The following is a 17,628-nucleotide window of genomic DNA, read 5'->3' on the forward strand; positions in this document are numbered from 1 at the left end:
GTTAGAACTGGACATGGAACAACAGACTGGTTCCAAATAGGAAAAGGAGTACATCAAGGCTGTATATTGTCACCCTGCTTATTTAACTTATATGCAGAGTACATCATGAGAAACACTGGACTGGGAGAAACACTGGACTGGAAGAAACAGAAGCTGGAATCAAGATTGCTGGGAGAAATATCAATCACCTCAGATAAGCAGATGACACCACCCTTATGGCAGAGAGTGAAGAGGAACTAAAAGGCCTCTTGATGAAAGTGAAAGAGGAGAGTGAAAAAGTTGGCTTAAAGCTCAACATTCAGAAAACGAAGATCATGGCATCCGGTCCCATCACTCCATGGGAAAAAGATGGAGAAAGAGTGGAAACAGTGTCAGACTTTATTTTTTGGGGCTCCAAAATCACTGCAGATGGTGACTGCAGCCATGAAATTAAAAGACGCTTACTCCTTGGCAGAAAAGTTATGACCAACCTAGATAGCATATTCAAAAGCAGAGACATTACTTTGCCGACTAAGGTCCGTCTAGTCAAGGCTATGGTTTTTCCAGTGGTCATGTATGGATGTGAGAGTTGGACTGTGAAGAAGGCTGAGTGCCGAAGAATTGATGCTTTTGAACTGTGGTGTTGGAGAAGACTCTCGAGAGTCCCTTGGACTGCAAGGAGATCCAACCAGTCCATTCTGAAGGAGATTAACCCTGGGATTTCTTTGGAAGGAATGATGCTAAAGCTGAAACTCCAGTACTTTGGCCACCTCATGCGAAGAGTTGACTCACTGGAGAAGACTTTGATGCTGGGCGGGATTGAGGGCAGGAGGAGAAGGGGACGACTGAGGATGAGATGGCTGGATGGCATCACGGACTCAATGGATGTGAGTCTGAGTGAACTCCGGGAGTTGGTGATGGACAGGGAGGCCTGGCATGCTGCGATTCATGGGGTCACAAAGAGTCAGACACGACAGTGACTGAAGTGAACTGATACCAATCACGTCTCAAAAAAGACTGAAGTTCCATGTTTTGGATACAGTTTTATAATACTAACTCATTTAATGTTACTATATCTCATTTAAGAGCAACAAGGAAAGTTCAAATTCAGGTTAGATTTAATAGTTGGAAGATATAGTATTTAAAACCTCTTAAAAACTTTCTAGCACCCAAAGCTTGTTTGCCCATGAATATATAACCTGTGATTCTTTCTGTGACAGAAAAAAAAAGCTTATCAAAGAGATACCCGTGTCCACCCATGTACAAGTCACTGGCATGCTGAAAAGAAACCTACTCTTTCACACGACTCTGGAAGCCACTCCAGCTGCAGGGATGTTCTCCAACGTCAAGTAAACTCAATTCCTCCCCACTCTGCAAACAGGCCTTTCAACAAACTTCTAATGAACTTAGACTGCAGACACTAAACTAAGGTTTTTTTTATTTTAACTTGTTAGATGAGACTCTGAATAAATAGCATGTTGTGTCCAGGAACAGTCTTATTGACTGCATAATCTTCCATGAGACAATATTTAAATTTACTCCTGAAGTTTCCAACTGAAAGTGAGAAATGAATCCAAAATAAAGTGATTACAATCTTTGTTTAATTGAATGAGAAAGTAAACAATTTCTATACAAATAAGAAATGGAATGTATTTTATGGATTTTGTTTTTTATTTTTAACTAGTCTTGGGTTCCAACAATATGCAAACAGCAGTTTTACTAATGTGAAAAATAAATAATTGAATACATTTCCCAAGTATATCTGCTCTCTGCCCCACCAAGAGTGATGCAAATTATAGTTTCCCAAGTGCCACAGTGGGCAGCGGGAAGCAATCTCTGTCCAGTTCCAACATGCAGCCTCATAGAATTGCACAATGAGTTATTTTGAGTTCAAGAAGAGGATAAGGGAGACTGAAATCACAGTGCATCAGGCTTGAATGTCTCTATATGTGTGCATGTTGGGAAGCTAATAAAGTAGTAGGTCAGTTCCTAATTCATTTTGGCTTTTTTTAATGCTACACTCTAGTGCCTGAAAACTTTTACTCCTAAGGAGCAAGGACTGTGTAACTTACTAAGTGCCTAGGGCCAAAATGTCATTTTGCATATCAGGGAGTGCTGAGTTTGCTGTCAGCCAAGCCTTCCACCTCTCAGGAGCCCCTGCTAAAGTTAATTCACATCCAGCAGTTGGGGAATTGTCAGCTGTAACCTGGAGAGGTCTGAGAAGCTGCATCTTAGAAGTAACCAGTCCAGAGTTTGTTGGAAGAAGCAAGCGATAAGTGGGAAGCAGAGAGCACTGAGTGAGTCTCACCTGTACCATTTGCTAAGGCAGTATCTCTCCCCTTTTGAGCCTGTGTCTTTTCATCTGCGAAATCCAGAATTTGATGCCTTCCCATCATATTCTACAGGCTCTAGTGGTCTTCCAATAAATAATACATATATATGTATATAAAAGTTGTTTTCAAACTGTAAGTCACTGTATAAATGTGAAGTAGTGTCAGATCACATCAATGAGAGGTATCATTTGAGCTGAAGTTTGAAAGGAGTTTGTCAGATGGGAAGGGAAATTTCAAGCTGAGGGACAGTAAAATCCATGCTACAGAGGTAGAAACATGCACCACTTGTTGGAATGGCAGGCCTTCCAGGGTACTTAAGACCTGGCCATGGGTATTAATGGGGAAGGAACGAAAATATACCTAAGAAAGTGTGCTGGGGAGCAGTTGTCAATAAAAAGCCCCAAGTGCCTTCTTAGAGACAGAAGCCATTGTCTTGAGATGGGGAATAATCAAAAGCTTTTTAATGAGGGTGGCAATAAAGGTGGGCCACGTGGTTAAACTTCTATAATGGAAACTGTGGCTGAAATATGTCAGCTAGATTGGGAGGCAGAATGGAAACTAGGGCAATCTGAGGGCAGAGAAATCAAGGAAGGCTATTTTTTCAGCCTAAACTTGAGGCTATAGTGATCAGTCTTACTGGCAATCTGTTCACCTTTGTTTCTGCAGTACCAAATACACCTGCCACCACATATGTAACGATGTGGCCAAGCCAGTGATATAGACAATGCAGATCTTAAGTCTTCTGGAGTTGGACATATCACAACTGGTGGTAATCAGTACTACAGATCCTCATGCAAGGTAAGTCAGATGGCTCTCCTTCCTCTAGAGCTCAAAGCTATGCTAAATGGGATAAAGGTTCCTTTGCAAAAGTTGTCCTTTGGGGAATTAAATTCCAGTTGTATCATTTGGAAGTGGATTCTAAATCGGGGCGGGGGGCGGGGGGAGTTGGTATCCTCCCAAGAAGGTCACTTAAAAAAGAATGGTTAACTCTTTAAATGTTACTTTTATCTCCCTGGACTCTCCTTACCTTTTAACGCTTGGACTCTGGTGTCTAGAAAAGCAAAAAAGAAAAAGTGAGCCCAGCAGCTGAGCCCAAGCTGAAACCCAAGTTGCCCTCCCTCAAAGACTTGAGCATTTGGGTAAGTAATGGCATGACCTCCTCCCCAGAACGTTTTAATGTTTGTGTGATATTTGTGTTAATGTTTAAATATTTTAAACGGCTACTACAGCCTTGGAAGAGAAAATTGAACTTAGCCAGTTAAAAACCCATGTGGGTCTCAGGCTATGCCTCCATTCCTTTTCAGGAATGCCTCCATTCCTTTTCTCCTCTCCATTCCTTTTCAGTTTAGTATCGAGTGTGTGCAGACTTCGTTGTTTTTTTTTAAACAATACAAGGTGAATGACTTTTTTAAAAATGTTCCTAACTTATAAACAGACCGCTTTGTTTAAAGACTAACAGAAGCAATGTTAACAATTCTGAGAAATGATCTCTGTTTATGAAGGATGAATAATTGCAGCTCCAGGTGAGTGGTCAACCTTTGTAAGGACTGACTGGTGGACGTCTCTGGGCTGATCTCTATCCACTAACTCTGTGCCTTATCCTTTTCCTCTTCAGCTGTCTGAGTTTCCTTCTTAAGTTTGCTGCAGCTCTCCAGAATACCCACATGAATACCACAGGCTCTGGAAGGGAAAAGAAATTAACAGTATTAACTGAATTCATTTTGATGGAGACTTACAGGAAGCTGATGTCATTCATTGGAAACTGCAGCAAACCTGACCATTCCCTTGCCCGAGGGAGTATTGGGTTTTTGAGAGTTTTTGTTGGTATATAAATACCTCAATCCTCATTTATGTCGTTATTGAAGATTCCATTTCAGTCCACTGTATTTTTGGACATTTTCACCAAAAAAAGAGAAAGAAACCACTTTTAAATAGCATTACATAACTTGCAAATATTTAGTATCTCAAAAACTCTGAAAACCTCATTGGGCTGACTTCAGACCTCATATCAGAACAATCAATTTCCTTAAAACTAGAAAAAAAAAAAAAGATACTACTCATCCATTGAACAATGTGATCAAACAAGGACCTGATCACCCCTTCATGCATTTTTAATCCCTGTTGGCAGAATCTTCTGCTCTCCTTTACTCTCTGAGTCATGAGCTTTGTCTCAAAGTGACCTTTAGCTGTTCCTGAAAACTTCTCTCAAGTGACCAGGATTTGCCTTGGGCTCTGAGGGAAATACTTAAGTGAAGAATTTTCAAAATAGTGGCCTTAAGTAAGTAGACACACCTTCTCCAGTGACTAATCCTCTGTACCTTTTTTTGTAATGGAATGAATTTTTTAAGAATTAACAGCTATGTCTCTCTACTATGATCCTTCACATGGATATGGAATACTTTGGTATATGTTACATTTCCTCTTTTATGATTTCACAATGACTTCAAGTATTAATAGCTATGAGTAACCTTGAACGCATTGGTCAAGAGGGACTATCTCACTTCCTTTCTCTAAGGTTAACTGCTCCTGGGCTTCCCTAGCACTTTGATTTCATTTCTGATACATTTGTGAAATTACAATTATTCATTTACCTCCACCAGATCTTGAAATTGGAGTTATTGTGTTTTTTCCTGTCATGCATCTGCTATATACAGTCTTGCCCTAGTTAGTAACTGGCATATAGTGGATACTTCATGTTGGTTAATTCTGGAGCTTTTTCGGGGATGTGAGTGATCAAAATCAAGTAGGCTTCTCTCTGTACTACATTTAACCATTTTACTGGTTTTCATAGAAAAATATACACATCAATAAACAAAACATTCATGTAGCTGTTAATTAAAGAAGAAAAATAGGGGCACTGGATATAGGATGACCTCCTGGGAAAGATGAATGAGTTAGGAGTATTATGAGTCCTATTTTTTTTCATTCTTTGACTATCCTAACAGTTTTTCTCAGATTCCTTCCTTTTGAGCTACAGCATAACCTGAGCATTAGCATTGTTTATTTTAACCCCACCCTGGTTGCTATAGTTGATGAGTCACAGAAACCAGAGAAGGGAAAGACCAGTGAAATCATCTGGTTCATCTCCAAATTAGGGAGTGGAGCATTGGGATTTGGGGAAGACTAACTTCTCATTTGAAAAAAGAAAAGGAAAAAAAGTGCAACTAGAGCTGTTTAGAGCAGCCCACCCATCTGTTTGCCTTTTGCTTCTAACACAGTCCTGAGATCCACCCTGTTAGAAAGCAATCAGGAATTCTTTTCAAGGGCCCATGGACAACCAGTTGCCAAAGTGTTAAGGAGTCAAACTAAAATCCTGCTGCTTGAATAATAAAGTCAGATTATGAATCTTTCACTGATTGTTTTAATGGAGTCTTAAAGAATTTTAAACTCTGTTTTTAACTGCTGCTGCTGCTGCTAAGTCGCTTCAGTAGTGTCCAACTCTATGCGACCCCATAGACAGCAGCCCACCAGGCTCCCGCATCCCTGGGATTCTCCAGGCAAGAACACTGGAGTAGGTTGCCATTTCCTTCTCCAATGCATGAAAGTGAAAAGTGAAAGGAAAGTCGCTCAGTCGTCTCCGACTCCTAGCGACCCCATGGACTGCAGCCCACCAGGCCCCTCCGTCCATGGGATTTTCCAGGTCAGAGTACTGGAGTATTTTTAACTAGGTCTTACAAATTTAAGAGCTAGCGAGAGCCTCACTGAAGATCCGGGCTAAAATGCCTAGTTCCCAGGTGCAGAGACTCATGTGGAGCTGGTGAGTGGTGGCAGGTGTGCCAAGGTCAGGAGTGCCGACTGTCAGCCCTTTCCCCTGTGTCACAGTATTCTCCCTCACACGGTGGTGCTCTCCTCCACCGTCATCTTCTTCCTCTCCTCTCCTTTTTGTCTTCTTTTTTTGCATTGTTGGTTGAAGCAGTGGGAGAGATGATTCAGCGTCTATGTCTGCTCTTCACATCAACCAAGCCTGACCACCAGGTATCACACATCCGTGGGCCACAGAGGCAAGTGTGGCAAGACACCACTTCAGCTCACCTGGAGCTCGTCTGCCAGGCTCCTTCTCTCTTTCTGTTTGCTTCTGTGTTGTTCCAGCTACATAACCTTGATTTCATCTTTGCTTTTTGTCCTTTGAAATGTTTAAAAGATCATAATGTCCTTAGCTCGTCCCTTGATACCTAGCTTAGTTCTCTCCTAGCTTCCAACATCCTTCTATAGCATCCCTGCACCAGCTTTGGCCTCTTGGGTTGCAAAATCAGCTTCCTACTGCTTGCTGTTTGCCAGTGTCCCCTTACAAAATGGGGAGGACTCTGAACCTTATCAGTGCTGATAGCATCTGAATATGCCCAGTGTAATGTCCCATACTTAGTTACCTAAGTATGTTATCACAGGTTCAGGTTATTAAAAATCTAAAGTCCTTTGCAACATGAGAGAGATTCAACAGTTGGCCTGTTAGTTCATTTTATTTTGATAATATCCCAACAGCTTTATTTCACTTTAAATTAATGTTTCTCAGTCACAGCTTTACATTTGAATAACTTAGGGATGAAAAACATGCTGGGGTCCCATGACTCAAAGATCTGAATTAAAACAACTTTATGTGAATATATTCAGTTGCACAAGGGGTACACTTTCCTAATTTGGACAAAAATGAAATGCAGAGAAAGAAGGTGGCCAATTGTATTCGATAAAAAATGATCTATTGATCTCTTTGTAAAGAGATGTAATTTTGTTGTCCAAAATATTTCCATTTAGAAATCCTATTGGGTCTGTTTTAATGAATAGATAAGACCTATTTCTGTTTAGTAACATCCATGTGCTTATATACTTTAATGTGCCTAAATCAGTTACATTTGCATATTAAAGACTGAGTTTTAGAGTTAAAAGAATTTGAAGATTTTCTAGTCAAAGTGCCTCATTTTGTTTTCTAGGTAAGAAACAGAATCATAGATCCTGGATGATTTGTTCAAGTAAACTTAGAACTAGGATCAGAACTAGGACCAGAACCTCTTCCTCCTGAGGTTGATGATGATTAGCACAGGACTCAGCAGTAGAGACTTCCCTGGTGGCTCAGACGGTAAAGCGTCTGTCTACAATGTGGGAGACCTGGGTTCGATCCCTGGGTCGGGAAGATCCTCTGGAGAAGGAAATGGCAATCCACTCCGGTACTATTGCCTGGAAAATCCCATGGACAGAGGAGCCTGATAGACTACAGTCCATGGGGTCCCAAAGAGTCAGACACAACTGAGCGACTTCACTTTCACTTTCAGCAATAGAGAAGAGTCTGGCAAAGTCAGACCTTGTAAGATGGCGAGCCTGTCATGTGCCCACACTGGATCAGGTGCTGGAGGTGCAAAGATGACTAGGGAGTTCCCAGTCTGATTGCTTGATACATAAGCAGTCATGGTACCCTGATATAAAGTACTACAAGTAAGACAAAGGTTATCTGAATAAAGAAGTCTGCTCTACCCTTCCACAAGTCTTAATGCCACAACATATCTTATTTATTATATCAGTTTGTTTAGCAAACCTTTTTATTTCTGTATAGTATTTGAACTATGTAAGCATTGGACCTGCATAGGTTGTATTATCATAAATTATGATCAGAAGAATCAAAATCAAATGAAATTTTTCTAGATGGTTTTCTCACAGATTGAGTTTTTCACAGAGGGTGCTGTGATATAACTTTTACTCTGTTGTTTTTTAATTGTATTTTCTTGAATATATTTGAAAAATACCATCAAGAAGATGGAAGTTTTCCCCAAAGCCTGGCACAGACTGTCATAATCTAATCTTCCTTTAAAGAAGGAAGCCCTCTTTTCACTAGCTATATTTATTTTTTCTATGTAAAGAAGTAACATATATTCATTATTAACAAAAATCAAGTAATATAAAGAAGTATATAAAATAAAAGGTGAGCATTATCCTTTACACATATACACCAATTTTCTTCTTTCCCAAGAGCTAGCCAGTATCAGCTTGGTGTATATCCTTCCAATATATATATACACTTACACACATATGTAAATATATAAATGTACATATATAACTATTAATATAAATACTCAAAATTAGTATTAATCTAATTTACTTTTTAACTCACAAATCATAAGGTCTTTAAAGTTTAAAAATAGTCAAAACACTCAAGTATCTAGTAGATATTTAATAAAGATGAAAATGTTCAAGGTGTAGCTATCTCTATGTGTTTTTATACTCACTAAACATTTTATTTTATGAAGAATACTATTTTGAGCAAACTCTAATGACTGAAAGATACATTTTTTATTATAGAATTAAGATCATTCCAGACACTTGGCACCTAAATACTTGTATATATGTTGTGCAACATTCTGTGGAAAATACTGCTTGAAGGAATGATAGAGGCTGGGAGAATTTGAAATATTTATCCTCTGACTTGCCAAACCATAAAAATGCAGCAAAATGTGCTGAGGTAAGAACTAAGATGCTACTATGATGGTTCAGGAAGCATCCCAATATCTCAGCAATTTAATGTAAGAATCATCATGATAGGGTGAATGTTTATAGCCAAATCTGTTTTTATAATGTTTTATATATTAGTATTGTAACTTAGCATGCCAACAAGACAGAGACTACACTGACATTCTGCTTTCTCTTGTTTTACTCTATATTTTTTAAATTTTTAAAAAAAATTTATTTATTTGGCTGCACCATATCTCAGTTGAGGCATGCAGATCTTTGATCTTTGCTTCTGCAAGCAGAATCTAGTTCCCTGACTAGGGATTGAACCCAGGCCCCCTGCAGTGGGAGCAGGGAGCTTTAACCACTGAGTAGGCTAGCTTTAGCCTAGAGTAGGGCCACCAGGGAAGTCCCTACTCTATATTTTTGAAAACTGTCCATATTGATCTATTCCAGCTTCAGTTGATAATACAGATATTTTATAATTTTAATTTAGCCTCACTGATAAGCATTTAGGGTATATCAGTCTTTTAACGCTACAATAAAAATCCTTACACACACATGTTGTGATCATATATGACATACCCTTTTCAGGATAGCTTTCTTGCAGCAAAATCACTCAGTCAAAGGGTATGAACATTTTAAAAAATATTTTATTTGTTTATTTGGCTGCGTCGGGTCTTGGTTGTGGCATGTGGGGTCTTCATTGCTTCATGTGGGATCTTTCGTTGCTGCGTGCAGACTCTTAAGTTGTGGTATGTGAGCTCAGTAGCTCTGTGGCACGTGGGATCTTAGTTTCTGATCAGGGAATGAATCTGTGTCCCCTGCATTGCAAGGCAGATTCTTAACCACTGGGCCCCCATGACTTTTTTTTTTTTTAAATTTTAAAAATTTTATGCTGCATCCTGCGTCAGACATAGACTGGCGATTCAATTCTTACATGATAGTGTACATGTTGGGGCTGGTGCATGGGGATGACCCAGAGAGATGTTATGGGGAGGGAGGTGGGAGGGGGGTTCATGTTTGGGAACGCATGTAAGAATTAAAGATATTAAAAAAAAATAAAATAAAAAATAAATTAATTAATTAAAAAAATTTTTTTATGTATTTTTGGCCACAGCACATGTTGGATCTTAATTCCCTGACCAGGAATCAGACCCATGCCCCCTGCATTGGAAGCACAGAGTCTTAACCACTGGGCCACAAGGGAATTCCCTAGTGTGAACAATTTTAATATTGATAGATAATCCTAAATTGCCTTCTCACTGATAACATTTAAGAATTCCTATTTCAGCCATTTCCAGCCTCTCTGGATACTAACAGCCCATTAATATTTAACAGATATGTTTAAGTTTGAATAGGACAAAGTAATGTGTTTGTGGAGAGAAATACAATAACAGCAGGTACTGGGTAAAGACAATGTCAGCACAACCAAAAACCTGTCCTCAAGGAGCTCCGGGCTAGTTGCAGAGACCAACAAATAAAAGAATAACAATACAAAGTGATAACTGAGAGAGGAGAGGGACGCAGAAATATCAAGAGAAACAGATTACAGCCAGATCTACCTGAAGGGCTTGGGAAAGGTTTTCCTTCATGAGAAAATACTTGCTCTGAGGCGTGAGGGAAAAGAAACTCACTCTCGAGGAGAGAGGGAAAGGGCAGGGAAACAGTCTGAAGAAAGGCCTGTGGAGGCATGAGTGTGATTGGCAGGGGTGCAAAGTGGGAGTGAAGGGAAAGATGTGGGGGAGCAAGAAGGATTTCCAGAGAGGGGTCATGTAATCAGAACTATTTCTTAGAAAGCTTTTCTGGATGCCTTGTATAGAATGAGCTGAGACCAAAAGTATATGTTACAACTGGGAAAAAGAGGCATATATTTCCCTGAAACATATCTCAAAACAAATTGTGGTTTGTCCACACTGAAAGCACCTTAATTCAACATGAGTTTCTTGAAGACTTACCATGAATTCAACAGGGCTAGATGCTGGAAGAACTCAAAAAGCCAGTGAAATACCGCCCCCCCCCCCTTTTTTTTTTTTGCAACAGTACAATACATTAGGCACTTTTTAGTACTTTGTCTAATCTTTACATTTGTCTTGCAGTATCACAAGTGAGAAAACTGAGGTTGTCAAAGAAGCAGACAGAACAAGACCCCAGGACTGGGTTCACTCCAAGCCCCATTCTTGTTCACTGACTCATTCGCTCTGATTCTCCTCTTTCTTTCCTTCCCCTTTCCTTCCTTCCCTCTCTCCCTCTTCCTTTCATCTTCCCTCCACTTCTAATTTTTATCTTCAGCTAAGTTATACAAGAGAATAGTTGTACAAGGCACATATTTACACAAGAATTCTATATAATTCTATATAAGTTAGTGTTCAGCTTATTTTTTAGTAACAGAGACTGAATGTAAGTACTTTAAGGTACAAATTAATTTTTTTCTTTCATGTAAAAGAAATCTGGAGGAGAGCAGTCCAGGATTGAACTCATGGCTTAACGATCATCAGGAAAACAGTCTCCTCTTGATGTTTTGCCCTATGCTTTCGTTTTCATGCTCAAGTTTTTTGTTCTCCATCCTTTGTGCCTAGTTTTCATCGTCCAGTTTTTCTCAGCGCCCACAGTAACTGCAAGAGCTCCAGACATCACAGCAAGTGTTAGGCAAAGGAAGTAGGGAGGAAAGGGGATTTCAGGGTTAAAGTTACTAACCAGACCAAACAAACCAAAACCCCATGTCAACTGCTGTTTTCTTTTTAAGGAGATTTTCTTGAAGCTGAAAATTGCAATCTTTTAGCTGAGTATATTGCTGTCCACTTTAAAGAAAAGGGTTGCTAAAGAAAATAATCAGAATGAAGTCAGGAATCTGGATCTTCTGTGACAGCACACACACACACACACAGCAATTACTCACCCTCATCCACAGTACTCAAAATTTCTGCTCCAAGAAGCCAAATATTTTCAGCACTTGCAGCTATTTCTTGTGGAGTTTCACCAATTTATTTCTGAATAACATTCCACTGTTTCTTAATTTTTCAGTTTTAAGTAGCATTTATTATGTTTTAATGAAAAGAGATATTTTAATCCTTACCTATGATATACACACAAATGATTACATTATTTTCTCTAATGTTGTTTATAGAATTGCAATTACAGAAACATAACCTGAGCATAACATAATGTGTTATGTTTTTATTATCTTCTCACTGCAACTCTTTTTGGCTGTATATTAATAACTAACCACCTCCAAATTTAGTTTCTTAAAACAGTCATTTGTTTTGCTTACTCATTTGCAGTTTGGACAGAGCTTGGTGGAAGAGACTTGTCTCTACTCAACTTCAGTTGGCACGGTCCGCTTTAAAAAAATTTTTTAATTTAATTGGAGGATAATTGATGGTTTTTGCCATACAATGACATGAACCAGCCATGGGTGAACATGTGTCCCCCCATCTCCTTCCCTCCCCACCCCATCCCTCTGGGTTGTTCTGGAGCCCCAGCTTTTGAGTGCCCTGCTTCTGGCATGGCCCACTTTTAAGATGGCTTTATGTCAGGTTGGTACTGGCTGTCAGCCGTAGACTTTGGAACCTCTCCATAGGCTGCTTGTGCTTCCTCACAGAATGGTGACTGGATTCCAAGGCAAATGTCCCAAGTAAACAAAGCAGAAATGCAATTATGATCTAGCCTCAGAAGGCACACAGCATGACTTATGCTGTGTTCTGTTGGTCAGATAATTCACAACAGGTCATGAGATTCAAGGGAACTGGGCATATCCTCCTCCTCTTGAGGGAAAAGTGGAATTCTGGAGGAGCATCTGGGATGGGTCGTCTTTGGAGAATATAATATGTGTGTCTTAGTCCATTTAGGCTATCACAGCAAACTGCCACAAATTTCTCATAGCTCTGGAGATGGATAAGTCCAAGATCAAGATCTGATGAGGACCCACGTGGCTTTTGGGATTTTAGTTTCCTGAGCTGGGATTTTGAACCCAGGCCCTCAGCAGTAACAACACGGAGTCCTAACCACTGGACCAACAGGGAACTCCCTGGGCTCTTTTATAAAAGTACTAATCTCATATGAGTGTTCTGCTTTCATGACCTATTCACTTCCCAAAAGCCCCATTTCTAAATACCCTCATGTAGAGGGTTAGATTTCAAGATATGAATCATGGGTGGGATATAACCATTCAGTTTATAGCATGCTGCAACAAGTTTTTGTTTTCCCAGAGCTTTTCATTGATAGTTTTCCTTATCATGCTCACAAAGTCATTCCAAAGCCGTCCAATGGAGCTGTTAATTTCTTCCCAGTAACTTAAAACCCCTGTGGTAATTGCTTCCTCCTGCTGTTTCCGAGGCACGTGTGCTAGAGCCATTAGTCCCCTTCTCCAAGCTACACTGGTTGCCCTGAATGCCTGCTGCACAGCTCTCATTCCAAGTTCTCTCCTCCCCATCATTCTGGGAATTCTGCTCACTTATTTTTGCATTGAATCCCTTGTTTTCTGAATCCACTGCTTCGTAATTTTGCTTTATTCTCTTGTTTTGGTGAAGTACACCATTCACAAGTCTCCTGAGATTAGTGTGTATAGTGGGATGAATGGTGGTGCCCTAAAGCTATGTCTACATCCTCAGTCTTAGAATCTGTGAATATTTCCTTGTTGGGAAAAAAGAGTCTTTGCAGATATAATTAAGTTACAGATCTGAAGATAAGTTACAGATGTGAAGAAAGATTATCCTCAGTTATCTAGACAGCATATTAAAAAGCAGAGACATTACTTTGCCAACAACAGTCCGTCTAGTCAAGGCTATGGTTTTTCCAGGGGTCATGCATGGATGTGAGAGTTGGACTATAAAGAAAGCTGAGTACCGAAGAATTGATGCTTTTGAACTGTGGTGTTGGAGAAGACTCTTGAGAGTCCCTTGGACTGCAAGGAGATCCAACCAGTCCATCCTGAAGGAAATCAGTCCTGAATGTTCACTGGAAGGACTGATGTTGAAGCTGAAACTCCAATACTTTGGTCACCTGATGCAAAGAGTTGACTCACTGGAAAAGACCCTGATGCTGGGAAAGATTGAAGGTAGAAAGAGAAGGGGACGACAGAGGATGAGATGGTTGAAGGACATCACCAACTCAATGGACATGAGTTTGAGTAAACTCTGGGAGTTGGTGATGGACGGGGAGGCCTGGCATGCTGCAGTCCATAGGGTTGCAAAGAGTAGGACATGACTGAGCGACTGAACTGAACTGAATCTAGATTGATCCTAAATCCAGTGAGAAGTGTTCTTCTGAAAGACAGAAGAGGAGAAGACAGGGGAACAGAGAAGAGGGCCTTGAGAAGTTGGAGGAAGAGATTAGAGTATGCAGCCACATGGAATGACTGGAGCCGCAAGAGACAAGAGTTGTGCTCTAGAGCCTCTGGAGGGAGTGTGGCCCTGCAGGTACCTCAGTTTCATACTTCTGGCTTCAAGAACTGTAAGAGAATACTTTTCTGTTCTTTTAAGCCACCGGGTTGTTGCAGTTTGTTCACGGCAGTCTTAGGAAATTAACACAGGGCACAGAGGCATAAACAATATTTTTGAAAAGTGTTAATGATGAAACATTCTTTTAAAAACTAATTTATGTATTTTTGGTTATGCTAGGTCTTTGTTGCTGTGTGCACGCTTTCTTAGTTGTGGTGAGCTGGAGCTACTCTTTGTTGCGGTGCTCAGACTTCTCATTGCAGTAGCTTCTCTTGTTGTGAAGCATGGACTCCAGGCACATGGGCTTCAGTAGCTGTGGTACATGGGCTTAGTTGTTCCATCACATTTGTAATCTTCCTACACCAGGAATCTAACTTATGTTGCCTACACTGGCAGGTGGATTCTTATCCACTGTGCCAGCAGGGAAGTCCATTCTTGATTTATAGTGTGCCTGGGTATGGAATTCTAGTTGCATAATAATGATTTTTTTTGTATTTATCTTTCCTGATACATTTATCAGTTAGCATTCTTATCTAATTAAGAACTTCTCCTGTCCACTCCTGTATTTTCTATTTTACTACTAGATTATTCAATGTGTATCATCAGTTCCTATCACTATTCAGTATGATCCTCAAATTACCCTCAGTTTTAACCAGTGAGAACTCCTTTAAATTGTCTCTTGTGTCTTTGATTTTTTTACCATCAGTCATTTAGCACAAAGCTCACCACAGATTTTCTGTGTTCTACCTCTGGATCCAGCCATTGCTTTAAGAACTGGTTTATTTACTGGGAATAGTATTTGGAAACTAAGATCTGAGTCTTGAGTATCATGCCAATCTTCTTTCTTACCCTTCATAAATGAGTTGTTTTTTAAATCTCTTTGAAATCTTTCAGGATCTTTCCCCTGGCCCCGCTCAGTGTTCTGAAATTTCACAATAATGTATCTTGGGTTTGTTTTTCCATTACTTGTGGTTTTTCCAATCTAAAGCCTCATAGCCTTCAGTTCTAGAAAATTGTCCTCAGTTATTTTTTGGTGATGTTCTCCCCTTCATTTTCCCTATTTTTCTTTCTAGAACTCTGATATCTGATATATCTGAATATTCTGATATTCTGGATATCAGGTTTTCCAAATAGGTATTTTTCCTCTTCTGGCCATGTCTTCAAATATAATACATTATTATATACTGATTGTGTATAACAAGTTTCAAGGTAAGAACAGCTTTATGGTTAGTGAAACTCTAAACCATATAATGTACAGGACTGAGAGACAGCCTGCTTCTTACTGAAGCAGTGGTGGTGTGTGAGAGAGACGGTGTGATGGAAAAAGCAGTGGATTTAGTTCTGCCACTTACTAGTTTAAGGATTGTGGTGGATTGTGTGCAAAAGTGGTTGCCAACAATTTCTTTCACTCATCCAGTAGAGCTGTTTCAAATCCTGAAAGATGATGCTGTGAAAGTGCTGCACTCAATAGGCCAGCAAATTTGGAAAACTCAGCAGTGGCCACAGCACTGGAAAAGGTCAGTTTTCATTCCAATCTCAAAGAAAGGCAATGCCAAAGAATGCTCAAACTACCGCACAATTGCACTCATCTCACACACTAGTAAAGTAATGCTCAAAATTCTCCAAGACAGGCTTCAGCAATACATGAACCGTGAACTTCCTGATGTTCACGCTGGTTTTAGAAAAGGCAGAGGAACCAGAGATCAAATTGCCAACATCTGCTAGATCATGGAAAAAGCAAGAGTTCAAAAAAAACATCTATTTCTGCTTTATTGACTATGCCAAAGCCTTTGACTGTGTGGATCACAATAAACTGTGGAAAATTCTGAAAGAGATGGGCATACCAGACCCCCTGACCTGCCTCTTGAGAAATCTGTATGCAGGTCAGGAAGCAACAGTTAGAACTGGACATTGAACAACAGAGTGGTTCCAAATAGGAAAAGGAGTACGTCAAGACTGTATATTGTCACCCTGCTTATTTAACTTATACGGAGAGTACATCATGAGAAACGCTGGACTGGAAGAAGCACAAGCTGGAATCAAGATTGCTGGGAGAAATATCAATCACCTCAGATATGCAGATGACACCACCCTTATGGCAGAAAATGAAGAGGAACTAAAGGGCCTCTTGATGAAAGTGAAAGAGGAGAGTGAAAAAGTTGGCTTAAAGCTCAACGTTCAGAAAACGAAGATCATGGCATCCAGTCCCATCACTCCATGTGAAATAGATGGGGAAACAGTGGAAACAGTTTCAGACTTCATTTTTTTGGGCTCCAGAATCACTGCAGATGGTGATTGCAGCCATGAAATTAAAAGACGCTTACTCCTTGGCAGAAAAGTTATGACCAACCTAGATAGCATATTCAAAAGCAGAGACATTACTTTGCCGACTAAGGTCCGTCTAGTCAAGGCTATGGTTTTTCCAGTAGTCATGTATGGATGTGAGAGTTGGACTGTGAAGAAAGCTGAGTGCCGAAGAATTCATGCATTTGAACTGTGGTGTTGGAGAAGACTCTTGAGAGTCCCTTGGACTGCAAGGAGATCCAACCAGTCCATTCTGAAGGAGATCAGCCCTGGGATTTCTTTGGAAGGAATGATGCTAAAGCTGAAGCTCCAGTACTTTGGCCACCTCATGCGAAGAGTTGACTCATTGGAAAAGACTGTGATGCTGGGAGGGATTGGGGGCAGGAGAAGAGGGCGACCGAGGATGAGATGGCTGGATGGCATCACAGACTTGATGGACGCGAGTCTGAGTGAACTCCGGGAGTTGGTGATGGACAGGGAGGCCTGGCGTGCTGCGATTCATGGGGTCGCAAAGAGTCGGACACGACTGAACAACTGAACTGAACTGAAACATATATCACTCCCTTTATGAATAGGTGGAAATTATTTCCCCTTACCTTGAATCTGGGTTATATCACTTCCCTTGATCAATGGGATGCAGGGAAGTGCCCCTGTTTCACTTCTGGGCCTGGTAGCTTCCACTTTCACTCCTTTGAAGGTCAATAACTACTCTGCTGGAGGGAGGCCCTTATGGATCTTCCAGCTTCATTTGAGTCTCCCTAAACAACTCCAGTATTCTTGCCTGGAAAATCCCATGGATGGAGAAGCCTGATAGGCTGCAGTCCATGCTAAAGGTCAGACACGACTGAGCGACTTCCCTTTCACTTTTCACTTTCATGCATTGGAGAAGGAAATGGCAACCCACTCCAGTGTTCTTGCCTGGAGAATCCCAGGGACGGTGGGGGGCCTGGTGGGCTGCTGTCTGTGGGGTTGCACAGAGTCAGACAGGACTGAAGTGACTTAGCAGCAGCAAACAACACTAAATAGACCAGAGATGAGCTGATTCCATGAACTCTGCCCTTCATAGAATCGGAACAAATACATTTGTTGCTGTTCTAAGTTTCTGATATTTGGAAGTGGGCTTATTTCCTAGTAACAGGAGA

The 17,628-nt window shown here is 40.4% G+C and overlaps 1 long non-coding RNA gene across 1 annotated transcript; it reads left to right on the forward strand.

Annotated features, from left to right (window-relative positions):
- LOC138443617 (uncharacterized) lies at window positions 1-8,757 on the forward strand. Its single transcript, XR_011258224.1, has 4 exons — window positions 1-2,276; window positions 2,979-3,110; window positions 3,368-3,451; window positions 8,598-8,757. It is a non-coding gene; the product is annotated as an uncharacterized lncRNA (long non-coding RNA).
- The last annotated feature ends 8,871 nt before the right edge of the window (window positions 8,758-17,628 follow it).

The sequence above is a fragment of the Ovis canadensis genome, chromosome 7, assembly GCF_042477335.2.
Source record: "Ovis canadensis isolate MfBH-ARS-UI-01 breed Bighorn chromosome 7, ARS-UI_OviCan_v2, whole genome shotgun sequence".
NCBI lineage: Eukaryota > Metazoa > Chordata > Mammalia > Artiodactyla > Bovidae > Ovis > Ovis canadensis.